The sequence below is a fragment of the Notamacropus eugenii genome, chromosome 5, assembly GCF_028372415.1.
Source record: "Notamacropus eugenii isolate mMacEug1 chromosome 5, mMacEug1.pri_v2, whole genome shotgun sequence".
In the NCBI taxonomy this organism is placed as follows: domain Eukaryota; kingdom Metazoa; phylum Chordata; class Mammalia; order Diprotodontia; family Macropodidae; genus Notamacropus; species Notamacropus eugenii.
Window position 1 is genome coordinate 248,943,633 of NC_092876.1, and position 17,361 is coordinate 248,960,993.

Consider the following 17,361-nt stretch of genomic DNA (forward strand, 5'->3'; position numbering starts at 1 on the left):
GGTTCCCCACTAGTACTGTTTTGCTGTCCATTATTTCCCATAACTCACTTAACTTGAAAAATTTGGATGCTGAGAAAGAAAGATGGTGTGCTGGCACTGGACCAAAGGATTAAGGTGGGGACAGTGGGGGCTGCAGTCACCTCAGCAGTCTGTGCCACAGGCTACCCCCAAGCTGACCTTCTTGAGGTATCCCATCCTACAAGCATGATACTGTCTAGAGGTGAGAGGCAGTGGGACAGAGGAGGGGGAAGAGGAGGGTTCAGCCTTCAATGGCATCAACAGCTCTGGGTCTTCTCTTTTTGGCCAAGTATGGAGATGCCAACTAATACCAATGGTGGAGGTGCTTTTCCTGATGCAGATGCCAGTCCACTCATAACTGGACTGAGACCACCAAGGTGATTTATGGCAGTGGACTTGGAAGGGTTTAGTTCCTTCATTCATGACACCAGTATCTCTGCTAGGTTCAGAGCACTTTATGAGAAGGAATTGCTTCTTAATGTCACACTTGTCATTGAAGATCGTCAATTCCAGGCCCATGAAGGACTCCTTCCCACCCAGAGTGACTGCTTCAAGGCAATGTTCACAGGTGAAATGAGGAAGCAATATCAGTACAAAATTCATTTAAGAGGTCTGACTGCCACTGGCTTCAGTTGTGTCCTACAATTCATGTACTATGGAACTATAGAACTGAGTATGAATACTGTTCATGAAATCCTGTAGGCTGCTTTGTATGTTCAACTTGTAGAACTGAAGTTCTGGTCCTTTCACTTAGCCAAAAATCGGCTTTGAAAATTGTGCAGAAATTGAGACTTCTAGATGATTTTGCTGTAAACATCTAGGGAGTCAGGGAGAAATTGGACTCCTTCCTGACAGATAATTTTGTGCCACTAATATCAAAATCTTACTTCTTGTCCTATTTGAACTTTGAAAAGTTTTTGTCTTTTTTGGATAATGACTGCCTGAACAGATTCCCCAAGATAGAATTGTATGATGCTGCCACATGACAGAAGACATTGGAGACATACAGATACCATCACTCAGAACATCAGGTTTTGTTTGATGATGCCATCCAGTGTTTATGAGAAGATTGGTGCATTTGAAAGGAAAGGACAGGATTCCTCATTTAGTTAAGGCAACTTGTCTTCCACAGGTGAGAGAACTATACCTGTCAGAAAAAGGAGAAATTAGTCTGCCTAATAATATATGAAGGAGATTAATTTTGGGGACATCTAGGTGTTTTAAGATTTTTCTGATGAAAGGTAAGCCAGATGGGTTTTATAGCATCTTATTAGGATCTATGTTTTTTTTTAAACTTAGTTTTAAATAGGTTTAATATAAGTAAGATACAAAGTGTTTTCATATAGAATGCTATGTATTTTCTTCAGCTTTTCTTTTCACAAAGTGACTGACTTTAAATTGAGCAAAGTTATGTTTAATTTTTTATTGTGATACATTGAAACAGTGAACTTGTTCAGTTATGTAGGATTTGAAAGCAGATAATACTTTAGAGTTTTATGTCATAAAGGACAATATTCCATTGATCTTTAAGGACATATGTTAATGACATATACAATTAATTGTAAAACTATTATTGCTACACCTAACAACTAATAAATATTAATAATAATTAATTGTTCATTTTACCTAGTCATATTGCTCTGCTTGCAATGTGAACACTCACAAAATTTGACTATTTAATGTTTCCTTCTAAATAGAGATTCCTAATCTCTATTTTGATCAAAACACCTTTTTGCATTTTCAGTCATTTCTATTAACTTAAAAATAGTCTCTTTTCCTAGATTTTTAAAAAAATCTTTTACATGCTGTGTCTCAGCTGTGATTACCTTTTCCCCACAGGATAGAAAATAATTTTTGAAATAACTTAATTTGTTTCTAGTCGCATTACTATCTCTAGGGCTCAGTTTATATCATTTGTGCTTTCTTTTCTAGATCTCTACGTACTCAAACCCTAAATTAAACCTTTCCCCAGTATTTATTCTCAAACATGAAGCTTCTGAAAAAAGATTTCTTTATATTGCTTGCAAAATTAGAAAATCTTGACTCTGATACATTATAGTTTCCGATATTTTTTAAAGGGAGTGAGGTAGTGGGGTGAATGCTTAAGTGTTATTAAATAATGTATTCACTTAATGGGCTTTAAATTTAAGGGGGTCTAATACTTATTTGAAATTTGTAAATATAAGAAAAGCATCTAAAACAAAGGACTAAACTACATTTTTAAAATATAATTGGTGATAATCAATCTCAGATGGCCAATCATTTCTAAAGGCATTTGTCTTTTGCTTTGATTTACTTTTGATATCTTTTAATCTGTTTCTGTGCCTTGACCAAAGTTATAGGTGTGTGGGTTGGGGATGCTTTTGTTGTCCGTATTAAATGCTAAATCTTTGTCCACCACTAAAATGTATAAAGAAAAAATCTTGGCAACAAATATGAGAGAAAGCATTGATAGAACCAGTCTGGTAATTCCCATCACAAAAACAATCTTTGCATTTTGACCTTTTGTTGAAAGTTACTGCCAAAAATATATATTGCTAAGCATGGTCTTCTTCTTAAAAATTTCTTAGGAAGGGCATTGAGACATATTTATTAACTTGTTTACTGAAATTGCAGGAAAATGTGTCTGGATGTATTTTTCTGTATGTGAGTAAACTAAGATTCCATAATTTGAGACTGCAGAAAATATAATTTTTTTCCTATAGATCATTTCTAGAAATAAAACTTCTAAATAAAATAAACATTTTCATTGAAAGTAAAAAAAACAAACAAACAGAATTTGGATGCTATACCATTTGGTCCATATATGCTTAACACTGGTATTACTTCATAGTCTACCCATACCTTTTAGTAAGATGTAGTTTCTTTCCTTATCTCTTTTAATTAAATCTATTTTTGCCTTTACTTTTTGTGAGATGAGGATTGCTACCCCTGGTATTTTTTTTTTACTTCAGCAGAAGCATAATAGATTCTACCCCAACCCCTTACCTTTATTCTGTGTGTGTCTCTCTGCTTCCCTGGTAAGAGGTGCTTTGCTTTGAGACACCCCACACACACAATTGATCTCCAGTGGCAACATCAGAGTCATCAGTACTCTTCAGGAATGAGCAATGTGGTAATGAAAAATGTGCTTTATATGAATCAGCAGTTTGTTGGACTAGATTAGAATTTCTTCAGGTAATCAAAGTGGAGGAAGTCCAGTGAGCAAAGGATATTATATTCCTCTTCATTCAAGGAACAGAGAAGTTTCCAAGGGATTCTATGATGAAGACAGTTCAGGGTGGAATTCTGGTAAAGACACAGATGCATATATCACTTTTGATTCTTATAGTGATATGAGAGGGAAGTCTAATTTCTTCAGTGATAATGGGAGTAGATCAAGAGGAAAATTTGATGACATGGAAGAAGTGATTTTGATGACATTGGAGGTCAGGATGACAGAAGTGGCTTGGGCAAATATGAATGGAGTAGGAATAGTTTGGGATTTGGGAATAGTGTGAATATGATTTGATAAATCAGAGGAGAATGACTGGTCAAAACCACTTGAACCAAGGGATTGCTTGGAGCAAGAACTCTTCTCTGGAGAAAACATGGGAATTAACTTTGAGAAACAAGATGACATTTCTGTTGAGGCAACAATTGCCCCACACACATTAGAAATGTCAAGATGAGAGAAATTATCATGGGGAAAATGAATTTACTCATTACCCACTTCCTACTCCAGTGCAGAAACATGGCATTCACATTATCAAAGATAAGAGATTTGATGGCTTGCTTTCAAGGAGGATTTGAAAAAAAGAAATGCTGTATTTCTTTTGTCAATTTTGAGTCAGATTTATACAGATGGCCCAAGAGAGGCATTGAACATTGAGGATTATGAAGGAAAATGGAAGGTATGGGTGTATAAACAATACCCAATCTCCCTAGTTTTAGCATCAACAAGAGAATTGGCAGTACTTCTGCAAAAATACAGAATATAAAACTACAAAAATCATCAACATTTCTAGATAATCTCAGTAAAACCCAGCAGAAATATATAGAAAGAGAAGTGTCATTAAAATTGTTACAGAGTGTATAAAATATTTGGAGTCTATTTACCACATATTAAATAAATATATAAATGCAAATAGAATAGCTGTTTATAGACATGTGCAAAATAATCAGAAATATAGTCATTGCTCTTGAGTAAGATAAGTTAATGTGACAAAAATGGCAATACCACCTAAATTAATTAATTTATTCAATGACATATCAATAAAATTTCAAAGAATTACTTTGCAGAATTAGAAAAATAAAAATGAGTTTCATGTGGAGTCAAAAATTCATGAATCTCAATGGAAATAATCAAGAAAAGTAGAATCTATGGGATCCTAACTGTGCCAGATCTCAAATTACATTACAAAGCAGTAATTTTCCCTCCCTCCCTGCAGAAAAACAACAACAATAACAACAACAAATTGGTTTAAAAATATAAAGATCAATAAGTGGAATAGATTAGATATAAAAGACAAAGCAGAAAGAGTATCTAATAATGGAGTATTCAGAAAATAGAAAGGCCACAGCTACTGGAAGAAAGGATCAATATTTGAAAAAAACCAGAAGAGAAAGCTAGAGAGTTATGGAACAAAAAATATATTTAGACCATTTTGAACATTATTTAAATTCATGAATGAAAATATGACCTTGATATGAAAGGTCACATCATAAATGAATTAGAGAAACATGGAAATGAATAGTCCTCAGATTTGTTAATAAAAGAAAAAATCAAACAAGTGATAGGGTCAGAAAAGATAAAATGCATAATTTTGATTACATAAATTTTTTTTAAAGTTTTTGCATAAATCTAATGAAGATAAGATTAAAAAGGAAACAATTAACTTTGACATAAAACTTCATGCTGACTTCCTCTGATAAAGGCCTCATTTGCAAGATATATAAGTAACTCTTTCATGTTACGATAAATAAAAACCATTTCATAGCTGATAAATCATCTTAGAATATGAGCAAGAATTTCTCTGGGGAAGAAATCCTGTATATCTTTGTCCATATTGGAAAAATTTCTAAATCACTAATAATTAATGAAATAAAAAATAAAATAACTCTGAGGTTCTATTTCTGACCTAACAGATTTCAAAAGATGACAGCAAAGGAAAACAATAAATGTTAGGGACTTTTTGGTAAAACATGAACATTGAAGTCCCACTTGTGAAACTGTGAATCAATATGGTCCTTCTAAAAAACAACTCCAAATTATATAAAAGTATCAATAAAGATTAATACCATTTAATTGCCACTACTAGGCCTAGATCCAAAGAAATATGTAAAGATCGTATGTGTACAAAAGTATTTATAGCAGTTCTTTTAGGGTGGAAAAAATAAACAAACTTGAAACTAAACAAAAGTACAATAGTTGAGGAATCACTGGATTAATTATGATATATGAAAATGATGGAATTAGTATTATGCAGTTAAAAATAAGGAAGTAGATGATTTTAAAGAAACACAAAAGGATTCTCCAAAAATAAAATAGACTTTCTCACATATTTCTGGTTTTCCCATCACAGGAGAAACTGATGTTGGCATCTTCTTTAGCCCTAGAGGAAATAACTAGGTAAAAAAAATAAATCTGGATTTGATATTTGAAAGACTTCTATAAATCATAGTCCTGTATAAATGAAACGTGCTGTTTCCAGAAATAATTTTTTCCTTTTATTGGAGGTCTTTAAGTAGACCTTGGTGGTCTCACCGTTGGGTGTGTGTACAAGAATAGATAGATAGATAAGTGAAGTTTGGGTTACATTACAGATGAAATAATTTCCAATTCTAAGATTGTATAATATGAGGGACACTATCTTGTTATTGAATTATTCTTTTTCAGGAAGAAATATAGAAATATCTATATGTAGAAGACATGAAATTAAATTATGTTAAATTCCTTTTAATCCAGTAACTAATAACCTGGCAAAGCAAGTATTTAAATCATAGTTTATATAATATTGAATATATTTTCTTAATAGTGCTTTGTAACATCACAGCACTTTATATAAATGGAAGCAATATTATCATCATTACCATAATCGTGATCACCACCACAAACTCACCATCATCATCATCATCATCATCATCATCATCATCATCATCATCATCATCATCATCATCATCATCACTTCTACTACCAAGATTACTACTAAGTACTTCTGGTACTGCTACTTCTCTTCCTGCTAACTCCTTCTCCATCTCCTCCTGCTCCTCCTCCCACTACTACTATTCTATTCATGTATGCATTCAAAGATATAAAACTTCCCCTAAGAACTGCTTTTGCAGTATCCCATAAGATCTAGTAGGTTTTCTCATTATTTTCACTCTCTTGAATGATGTTGTTGATAGTTGCTATGATTTGTTGTTTAACCCACTCGTTCTTTAGGATTAGATTATTTAGTTTCCAATTAAATTTTGGTCTATCTTTCCATGGTCTTTTATTACTTATAATTTTTATTGCACTATGATCTGAGAAGGATGTATTCACTTTCTGCCTTTATGAACTGCATTGTGAGGTTTTTATGCCCTAGTTCATGTTCATTTTTTGCAAATGCACCATGTACCACTGAGAAAAAGGTATATTCCTTTCTATTCCCATTCAATTTTCTCCAGACATCTATCATATCTACCTCATCCAGCATTTTATTCACTTCCTTAACTTCTTTCTTGTTTATTTTGAGGTTAGATTTATCAAGTTCAGAGAGGGGGAGGGTGAGGTCCCCCAGAAGTATAGTTTTGCTTTCTATTTCTTCCAATAACTCCCTTAACTTCTGCTCTAAGAATTCGGATGCTGTACCACTTGGAGTATATATGTTTTGTAATGATATTGCTTCATTGTCTATGGTGCCTTTTAGCAGGATATAGTTTCCATCATTATCTCTTTTGATTAGATCAATTTATGCTTTTGCATTGTCTAAGATTAGGACTGCTACCCCTGCTTTTTTACATCAGATGAAGCACAAAATATGCTGCTCCAACCTTTTAACTTTACCTTTTGTGTATCACCCCCATTTCAAATGTGTTTCTTGTAAACAACATACTGTTAGATTATGTTTTTTAATTCTTTCTGTTATCCACATCTCTGCTTTATTGGTGAGTTCATCCCATTCACATTCACAGTTATTATCACTATTCATATCTTTCCCTCCATCCTCTTTCTCCCCTTTTGTGCTTTTAGTTCTCCTTTCTCCCTTTCCCTCCAAAATAGAGTATTAGTTGTTGACCTCTGTCTCCCTCAGTCTTCTCTTCCTTCTTTCAGCCCCTATCCCTTTTACTCCCCTTTATCCTTTACTACTTCTTCCCTCTCTTTTAGTCTCCCCTCACTTTTCTTTCCCTCTTCCCCTCCTATGCCTATATAGCTAGTTAGATTTCTTTACTTAACTGAGTTTGTTATTGCCTCCTTGAACCAAATCAGATAAGAGTAAATATCAAACAGTGCTCATCTTCCTCCCTTCTTTCCCTTTACTGTACTATAATTTTGTGCCTCTTCCTGTCATGTAATTTACCATTTTCTGCCTCCTCCTTTTCACATCTTCTGTTATCATCCCTTTGCACCCTTAAGTCACATTTGATTATCACTTCATTTATTTTACACCCACTCCCTCTGTCTATGTACATACCTTGTGTATATCATGATACATATACAATTCTCAAGATTAGCAAATATCTTCCCTTATAGGAATGTAAACAGTATGCACATATTGAATAAAAAGATTTTTATTTCCCCTGTTTACCTTCCCATGCTTCTCTTGAGACTTGTGTTTGAAGATCGAATTTCCTATTGAACTCTGGCTTTTTCATCCAAAAGTTCTGGAAATCTCTTATTTCATTGAATGACCATCTCTTTGCCTGAAATATTATGCTCAACTTTGCTGGGTAATTGATTCTTGATTGTAGTCCCAGCTCCTTTACCTTATGGAACATCATATTCCAATTCCTTTGATCTTTTAATGTAGAAACTGCAAGGTCCTGTGGGATCCTGAGTATAGCTCCTCAATATGTGAATGGTTTCTTTGTGGCTGCCTGTAGTATTTTCTCTTCCATTTGATAGTTATGTAATTTGGCAATGATATTCCTTAGTGTTTTTAGTTTGGGATTCCTTTCAGGAGGTGAATGGTGAATTGTGTTGATGACTATTTCACCCTCTGGATCTAGGACTTCTAGGCAGTTTTTCTTGATGATTTCTTGGAAGATAGTGTCCTGGCTCTTTTTTGCATCATAGCGTTCTGGTAGATCAAAATTTGTTAAATTTTCTCACCTGGATCTATTTTCCAGGTCAATTGTTTTACCACCTACATAGTTTGCATTTTCTTCTGTCTTTTCATTCTTTTGATTCTGTTTGACTGATTCTTTATGTCTCATAGAGTCATTAGCTTCTACTTGCCTGATTCTAATTTTTATCAAATTGCTTTCTTCAGTTACCTTTTACATCTCCTTTTCCATCTGTCCAATTGTTCCTTTCAAGGAGTTGTTTTCTCCAGTTAGTATTTGTACGTCTTTTCCCCTTTGTCCAATTTTCCTTTTAAAGGAGCTTTTCTCTTTAGTGAATTTTTTTTTCATATTTTTACAATCATTGGCCATTTTTTCTTTCATTTCTATAATTTGTCTTTTAAAATCCTTCTTCAGATCTTCTAAGAGTGCTATTTATGCTTGCAAACACTTCATATACACTTCTGAAGTTTCAGATGGGAGTCATCTCAATGCTGACCTCTTTGGTAATCGTGATTTTGTCCTTGTCCCCATAGAAAGTTTCTATGATCTTTTATTTTCTGTGTTGCTTCTTACTCATGATGATGATGATCACCCTTTTCCTGACTTTTAAAGTAGATCTCTGCTTCTAGGGCACAAGGGGCTCTGTCCCATAGGTCTTGTGCCTTGAACTTGAGGCTTTGTGTGTTGTGACTTCTGGTACTTTCAGAAGCTTTTAGAAGCTAAAATGCTGCAGCTTACCTGGTGCTCAGCTGGCTGGTGTGTGAAAGCAGAGGCCAGGTGAAGTTTGTATGTGTTTCTCCAGAGTTGTCCTGGATCTAGCTGTTTTAAGTGTGGGGGAGAGGTGGTCTGGCTATAGAATGTCTTCTTTGCTAAGCTAGAGTATAGGCAAGTTCAGTGGTTGGTCATCTCATATGTGCTAGTGTCTTCTCGATTCCCCTGAGGCACTCCTGGGGTCCTAGTGTTGGCAGTTGTGAGGTGCACCCCTCTAGGGCTCAGGATATCCTCCCGGTTTGTTGAAGTGAGTCTATGTGAGACAACTCCAACCCTGCACTGGTTCCCTTCAGCCACAGTAAGAGCAACGCTTCTCAAAGATTTTCCTAGTCTCACATGCTAAGAGACTGTTTGCCCCTTCTGCTGATCCCACTGTTCCTGAATTTTTCTGGTGAAATATTTTATGGGTCTTTCAAGATCAATAAGGGGAGGGAGAAAGCATTTGCCAATCACTCTGCCATCTTGGCTCCAAGAAGTTCAAGTCTAGTGAGGAAATTTTTACAAATACAATTGAAAAGGGAATTAATAACTTGCATATGAAGTACCAAATCTTCCCCCCCCAAAAAAAAAATCCCTGAAAATTAAAATGGGGTAAATAAAAGTCAATTAATCCATTAACTATTCTTGATAGGTGGAGACAAGATGGTAGAGTAAAAGTACAGACTTGCTATAATTCTCCTCCCCAAACCAGTGAAATACCTGTGAAAAATGACTCTAAACAAATTCTGGAACTGAGGAACCCAGAGAATGACAGAGTGAAGCAAATTTCCAGGCCAAGAAAGCCTATAAAATTGACAGGACACATCTATTGTGCTGCACTGGGAGCAGAGCACAGTACACTGTAGGCTCTGACAGTATAGACTGGACATGAGCAGGTCTTGGGGGGACAGAATCATTGGCACTTAGGGCAATCTCCAGACTTAATGACCCCAAAGCACGGAGGAAAATATGGAAGGTAAGTGGAAAAAACATGTTGAAGGGTACAGGGTACTACCCCAGGGCAGTGGAGGCTCAGAGGAGCTCGTGGAAGCCTCAGCAGCAGTAAAGGCACCAGCAGTGGCTGTTTCTGGAGCTCTAGGCTTGTGGGGGAATTGAGGGGCTAAGTGTACACTCCTTACCCCACTGAAAGCAGAAAACTACATTGATAATGAGCTCAAAAGTGAAGCAAAGTGCTTGGGAAATGATCAAAACCAGGAAAAACTCAGACTATAGAATCTTACTTTGATGATGAGTAAGATCAAAACACACAACCAGAAGGAGACAGCAAAGTCAAAAGTCCTACATCCAAAGACTCCAAGAAAAATATGAATTGATGTCAGACCATGGAAGAAGCAAAAAAGGATTTAGAAAATCAAGTAAAAGAAGTAGAGTGAACAATGGGAAAAGAAATGAGAGTGATGCAAAAAAATCATGAAAAATGAATCAACTACTTACTAAAGTGGACCCAAATTGCTGAAGAAAATGACACCTTAAAAATAAAATCACCCAAATGGCAAAAGAGGTCCAAAAAACCCATGAGGAAAAGAATGCCTTAAAAAAGCAGAACTGACCAAATGAAAAAAGAGACCTAAAAGCTCACTGAAGAAAATAATTCCTTAAAGATTAGAATGGAGCAGATGAAAGCTAATGACTATGAAAAATCAAGAAATATTGAAACTAAACAAAAAGAATGATAAAATAGAAGACAATATGAAATATCTTGTTGGAAAAACAACTGATCTGGAAAATAGAACCAAGAGAGACAATTTAAAAATTATTTGACTACCTCAAATCCATGATAAAAAAAAAAAGAGCCTTGGCATCATCTTTCAAGAAATTATTAAGGAAATCTTCCCTAATATTCCAGATCCAGAGTGTAAAATAGATATTAAAAGAATAAACCAATCAACTTCTGAAAGAATTCCCAATAGGGAAGCTCCTAGGAATATTATGGCCAAATGCCACAGGTCCCAGGTCCAGGAGAAAATATTACAAGCATCCAGAAAAAAAAAATGAGTATTGTGCAAACACAATCAGGATAGTACATGATCTCACAGCTTCTGGGTTAAAGGATGATAGAGCTTGGATTATGATATTCCAGAGACTGAAGAACTAGGATTAGAACCAATAATCACCTACATAATGAAACTGAGTATAATTCTAAAGGGGGGAAAATGTACATTCAATGAAGTAGAGAACTTTTAAGCATTCTTGTAAAAAAATCAGACCTGAATAGAAAATTTGACTTTCTGATATAAAAATCAAGAGAAACATGAAATAATTAACAGGAAAGAGAAACCACAAGGGGCTTATTAAAGTTGAACTCTTTATATTCTTACACGGAGTGGTAATATTTGTAATGAGAATTTTATTAGAGTGGTTGGATGGATTACATTTATATAGCAAGAGGGCTCAGGGTGAGTTGAATATGAAGGGATGATATCTAAAAAATTTGAGGGATGAGAGAGGGATATATTGGGGGAAGAAGAAAGGGAGAAATAGATTGGGGTAAAATATCTCTCACATAGAAGAAGAAAGAAAAATGTCTTTTCATTGGTGAGAAAGAGGGGAGAGGTTAGAAGGAAAGAGTGAAACTTATTCCCATCAGATTTTGCTTGAGGAGGGAATAACATGCATACTCAACTTGGTATGAAAATCCATCTTACACTACAGGAAAGTAAGGGGGAAGAGGATAAGTAGAGGGTGAGGAGAATGATAGTAGGGAGGGCAAATTGGAGGAGGTAGTAATTAGGTCCACTTTTGAGGAGAGACAGGATTCAAAAGAGAGAATAGAATAAATGGGGGCCAGTTTAGAATGGAGGAAGATACAGTAAGTCTTTCACAACGTGGGTGCTATGGAGGTGTTTTGCTTAACTACACATGTATAACCTATATTGAATTGTTTGCCTTTTCAATTGTGGTGGGTGTGGAGGGAGGAAGAGAGAGAAGGTGGAACTTGAAGTTTTAAAAATGGATACTAAGAATTGTTTTTACATGCAACTGGTAAATAAGACACATAGGCTCGGGCTATAGAAATCTATCTTTCCCTACAGGAAAATGGAGGGGAAGGGGATAACAGAAGGGAGGAATGTACTAGAAGGGAAGGCAGATTGGGAGATGGGATAAGCAGAATGCTGGCTCTGTTGGGATGAGCATTGGGGATAGATGGGGAGAAAATCTGAAACTCAATCTTGTGGAAGTGAATGTTGAAAACTAAAAATAAATAAATAATTTTTTAAAAATTACTCCATGAGGTAGTACGATTTATTAAAGTTAAAAGAATGGAAAATTGGAGCACATAAGTATATCACAGTAATTTTTTCTTCTGCCTTCTATAGTTAAATCATACTTTATAATTCAGAACTATGCCATCATGTTCATAGTCAGCCTTGCTGCTATGAATATTGCCTTGGCAATACACTAGTTCAAAGAAAATATACTACAAGCAATCAGAATTAAATTATTCAAGTACCAAAACCTACAGTAAGGATCATACATGACATAACACCTATCATGATAAAGGAGAAAAGAATTTGGAATACCAAGAATGTATGGTTACTAAAATGTATAACATATAAAGTGAAAGTGAAGATAATGTTACAAATGAAAAATGTACTTAAAAAAAGAAAACTTCCAATCATTAAAGACCATAGCTGAAGAGGACCTTTGAAATTTAAATACAAAGGTAAAGAGGAAAAATATTCTGATTACAAGGAGTGGGAACCCTGAAACTTTAAGACTACATTTGGCATTCTAGGTCCTTGGGTATGGCTCTTTGAGTTCAAATTTTACAGAACAAATACTTTCGTTAAGGGGATTTGTTTTGTCAAATTTGGATTCAGTCAAAGGGCCTTACTTGAAGATGTGAAAGACTACATGTGATTTCAGACATCAGATTCCCCACCTGTGAATTAAACAAAAAAAAATGATAAAGGTGTGAACAATAATAAATCACTCAAGTTTAGTAATGGGGAGGTGATATTTGTTTATACTCTCATAACTATCATTATCAAAGTTCAAATAGGGAACCCAATGAGATAAGGCATAAGATTGGCAGTGCTTGTTGTAAGTTGATCTTTCAAAATATTCTTTTTATTCCAGTAAATCTTTCTCAATTACGTGTAAATTATTTAACATTCATTTTTAATTTTTTTTTTAAATTTAAGGTTTCAAATTCCCTCCTTTCCTCCTGTCCAGCTTCACCCATTTGAGAAGGCAAGGAATTTGAAATCAAGTATACACATGAAGTCATGCACAACACATTTCCATATTAGCCACACTGCAAAAGAAAGAATGGGCAAAAAAAAAAAGCAAGAAAAATCAAGTGCGAAAAAGTGTTCTTCATGTTTTAAATCACTTTTGCATAAATAAATGCAAAATAAAACAATCTGCTCCCTGTTATATTGGCTAATATGACAAAAAAAGAAAAATACTAAATGTTGAAGAGGATGTGGGGAAATCGGGGCACTAATGCACTTGGTGGAGTTGTGAAATGATCCAACCATTCTGGAGAACAATTTAGAACTATGCCCAAAGGGCAACCAAATTCTGCATACCTTTGGATTCAGAAATACCATTACTAGATCTGTATCCTAAAGAGAACGTAAAAATGGGGAAAAGACACACATATATAAAATATTTAAAACAGCTCTTTTTATGGTGACAAAATATTAAAAATTGAGAATATGCCCATCAATTGAGGAATGAATGAACAAGCTATGGTATATGAATGCAATGGAAATACATTGTGCAATAAGAAATGATGAACAGACAGATTTAAAAAAAACTTGGAAAGATTTGTTCAAACCTATGCAAAGTGAAATGAGCAGAACAAGAAAAACTTTGCATGTAGTATAAAAAACATTTTATGATGTACAACTGTGAATAACTCAGTTCTTCTCAGTAACACAATGATCCAAGACAAATACAAAGGACTCACAAAGGAAAATGCTATCCCTAGAACTGAAAGACTCTGAATACAGACTGAAGCATTTTTTTAACGCTTTATTCATTCTCATTTTTTCCTTTTTGATCTGTTTCTTCTTTCACAACATCTCACTAATATGGAAACTTGCTTTACATGATAACACATGTGTAATTTATATCAAACTGCCTACCATTTTCATAAAAGGGGAGGGAAGGAGAAAAATTTGGAACTCAAAATCTTGTAAAAATGAATGGTAAATATTTTTCGTTACACATAATTGGAGGAAAATAAAATGATATTTAAAAATAACAAAAATCAAAAAGTGAATTTTTTAAAGTATGCTTCAGTTTGCATTGTGTTCATGAGTTCTCTTTCTAGAGATGAAAAGGATTTCTTTTCATTATTAGTTCTTTGGAACTTTATTAGGTCATTGTTTTGATCAAAGTAGTTGTTTCACAGTTGATTATCCTCAAAATATTGCTGTTACATTGTACGATATTCTCCTTGTTCTACTCACTTCACTTTTTTTAATGTTTATTTATTTATTTTTAATTTTCAACATTCATTTCCACAAAATTTTGAGTTCCAAATTTTCTCCCTGTCTCTCTCCTTCCCCCACCCCATAATGCCTTGCATCCTGATTATCCCTTCCCACAATATGTCCTCCCTTCTACAGCACCCTTCTCTTCCCTTATCCCCTTTTTCTTTCTTGTCTTATAGGGCAAGATAGGTTTCTATACCCCATTACCTGTATTTCTTATTTCTCTGTTCTATGCAAAAACAATTATCAGTATTCAGTCCTAATATTTTGAATTCCAACCTCTCTCTCTTCCTCCATCCCCACTGAGAAGGCAAGAAATTCAATATAGGTTTTATATGTGTAGTTTTGCAAAAGACTTCCATAATATTCATCTTGTGAAAGACTATCCTATTCTGCCTCCAATTTATTGTATTCTCTCTTTTGACCTAGTCCCTCTCAAAGTGTTTACTTCTGATGACTCCATTCTCTCATTTTCCCTCCCTTCTATCATCCCCCTCACCTCACTTGTCCTCTCCTCCCCTACCCTTCTGTAGTGCAAGATATACTTTCATATCAAACTGAGCATGTCATTCCCTCCTTAAGCCAAATGTGAAGAGAATAAACTTCGCTTTTTCCCTCTCACCTCCTCCCTTTTCTCCTCCACTGAAAAAGCTTTTTCTTGCCTCCTTGATGCATGATAATTTGTCCCATTCCATTTCTCCCTTTATCCTCCCAATATATTCCTCTCTCACCCCTCAATTTTACTTTTTTATGCATCATTCCTTCTTATTCAATTCACCCTGTGCTCTTTGTCTATACATATGTGTGTGTGGGCGTGTGTGTGTGTGTGTGTGTGTGTGTGTGTGTGTATAATCCCTCCAACTACCCAAATACTGAGAAAAGTCTCAAGAGGTACAAATATTATCTTTCCATGTAAGAATGTAAACAGTTTAACTTTAGAATGTCCTGTATGATTTCTCTTTCCTGTTTACCTTTTCATGCTTCTCTTCATTTTTGTGTTGAAAGTCAAATTCTCTTTTCAGCTCTGGTCTTTTCATCAAGAGTGATTGAAAGTCCTCTGTTTCATTGAATGATGATTTTTCCTCTGAAGTATTATACTAAGTTTTGCTGGGTAGGTGATTTTTGGTTTTAATTCTAGTTCCTTTGATTTTTGGAATATCATAAACCAAGTCCTTTGATACTTTAATGTAGAAGCTGCCAGATCCTGTGTTATCCTGATTGTATTTCCACAGTGCTCTAATTGTTTCTTTCTAACTTCTTGCAATATTTTCTCGTTGACCTAGGAACTCTGGAATTTGGCTACAATATTCCTAGTAATTTCTCTTTTTGGATCTCTTTCAGGAGTTAATCTGTGGATTCTTTCAATGTTATTTTGCCCTCTAGTTCTAGAATATCAGGTCAGTTTTCCTTGATAATTTCAGGAAATATGAAGTATAGGCTCTTTTTTTGATCATGGCTTTCAGGTAGTCCCATAATTTTTAATTTGTCTCTCCTGGATTTATTTTTCAGGTCTGTTGTTTTTCCAATGAGATATTTCTCATTATCTTCTACTTTTTCATTCTTTTGGTTTTGTTTTGTAATTTCTGGGTTTCTCATAAAGTCATTAGCTTCCATCTGCTTCATTCTAATTTTTAAAGAATTATTTTCTTCAGTGAGCTGTTGAACTTCCTTTTTCATTTGGCTAATTTTGCTTTTTAAAGCATTCTCCTCGTTGGCTTTTTGGGCCTCTTTTGCCAATTGAGTTAGCCTATTTTTAAAGGTCTTATTTTCTTAAATATTTTTTGGGATATCCTTTAGCAAGCTCTTGACTCACTTTTCATGATTTTCTTGCACCTCTCATTTTTTTTTCTCAATTTTGCTTCCACTTCTCTTACCTTTTTTTCAAAATCATTTTTGAGCTCTTCCATGACCTGAGACCAATGCATATTTATTTTGGAGGTTTTGGACACAGAAGCCTTGACTTCCTCTGGTGTCATGCTTTGTTCTTCATCATCTGAAAGAATGGGAGAAAATACCTGTTCACCAAGAATGTAACCTTCTATAATATTATTTTTTTCTCCCTTTTTTGGGCATTTTCCCAGCTAGTTACTTGACTTTTGAGTCCTTTGTCAAGAGGAGAGTATATTCCGGGGACCTGTAAGTTCTCAGTTCCTCCAAGGTGGCACAATCAAGGGAGAGGAGTTTACTCCTCTCCTGGCCTGCACAGTGGTCTGGGAGCAACCATAAAACTTTATGCCCAGAATCTGCATTTGGAATTACCTCACCACAACAGCCTCCAGCTCCACCACCAGTGCTCCTCCTCACCCTTGGGTGGAACTCAGTGCTGAAGATCAGATCAATGGCTCAATTTCCCCCAGGAGCTTCAGGCAGAGGTCTCCCAGGGCTGCTACTAAGGACTGAGATTCAGATCAGTTGCTCAATTCCCCCAGTAGCTCTAGGTAGAAGGCTCCAAAAATGGCAGCTGGCACTGCAGTGCCTATTGCCTGAGGTCCAGACCGTGTTCCCCTATCCTGAGTGAAGGAGTCTTCCCACTAACCTTTGCAGCTGACTGTCACATTTGTGGGATGAGCAATGTGATGAGCAATCTGGGAACTGTTGGTAGTGGTGCCCTGAAGCCTTTTCTGGGTCTTTTCCCTGCTGATCTGCACTGGTCTGTGCCCCACACTGGTCTACACTCCCCATGTTGGTCTACGCTTCACCCACTGTTCTGGTCTACATTCAGTGCTCGGCTGGTCTGCACTCTGCATGTTGGGCTGGTCTCTCACTTCACTTTCCATGAGTTCTCTCCAGGATTTTCTGAAAGCATCATTCTTGTCATTTATTATAGCACACCTGTATTCCATTACAGGGAGCTAGGTAGCACAGTGGATTGAGT

The 17,361-nt window shown here is 35.4% G+C and overlaps 1 pseudogene; it reads left to right on the forward strand.

The window, feature by feature from the left end:
• The first annotated feature begins 402 nt into the window (after positions 1-402).
• Positions 403-1,131, forward strand: LOC140507823 (kelch-like protein 15 pseudogene; annotated as a pseudogene).
• The last annotated feature ends 16,230 nt before the right edge of the window (positions 1,132-17,361 follow it).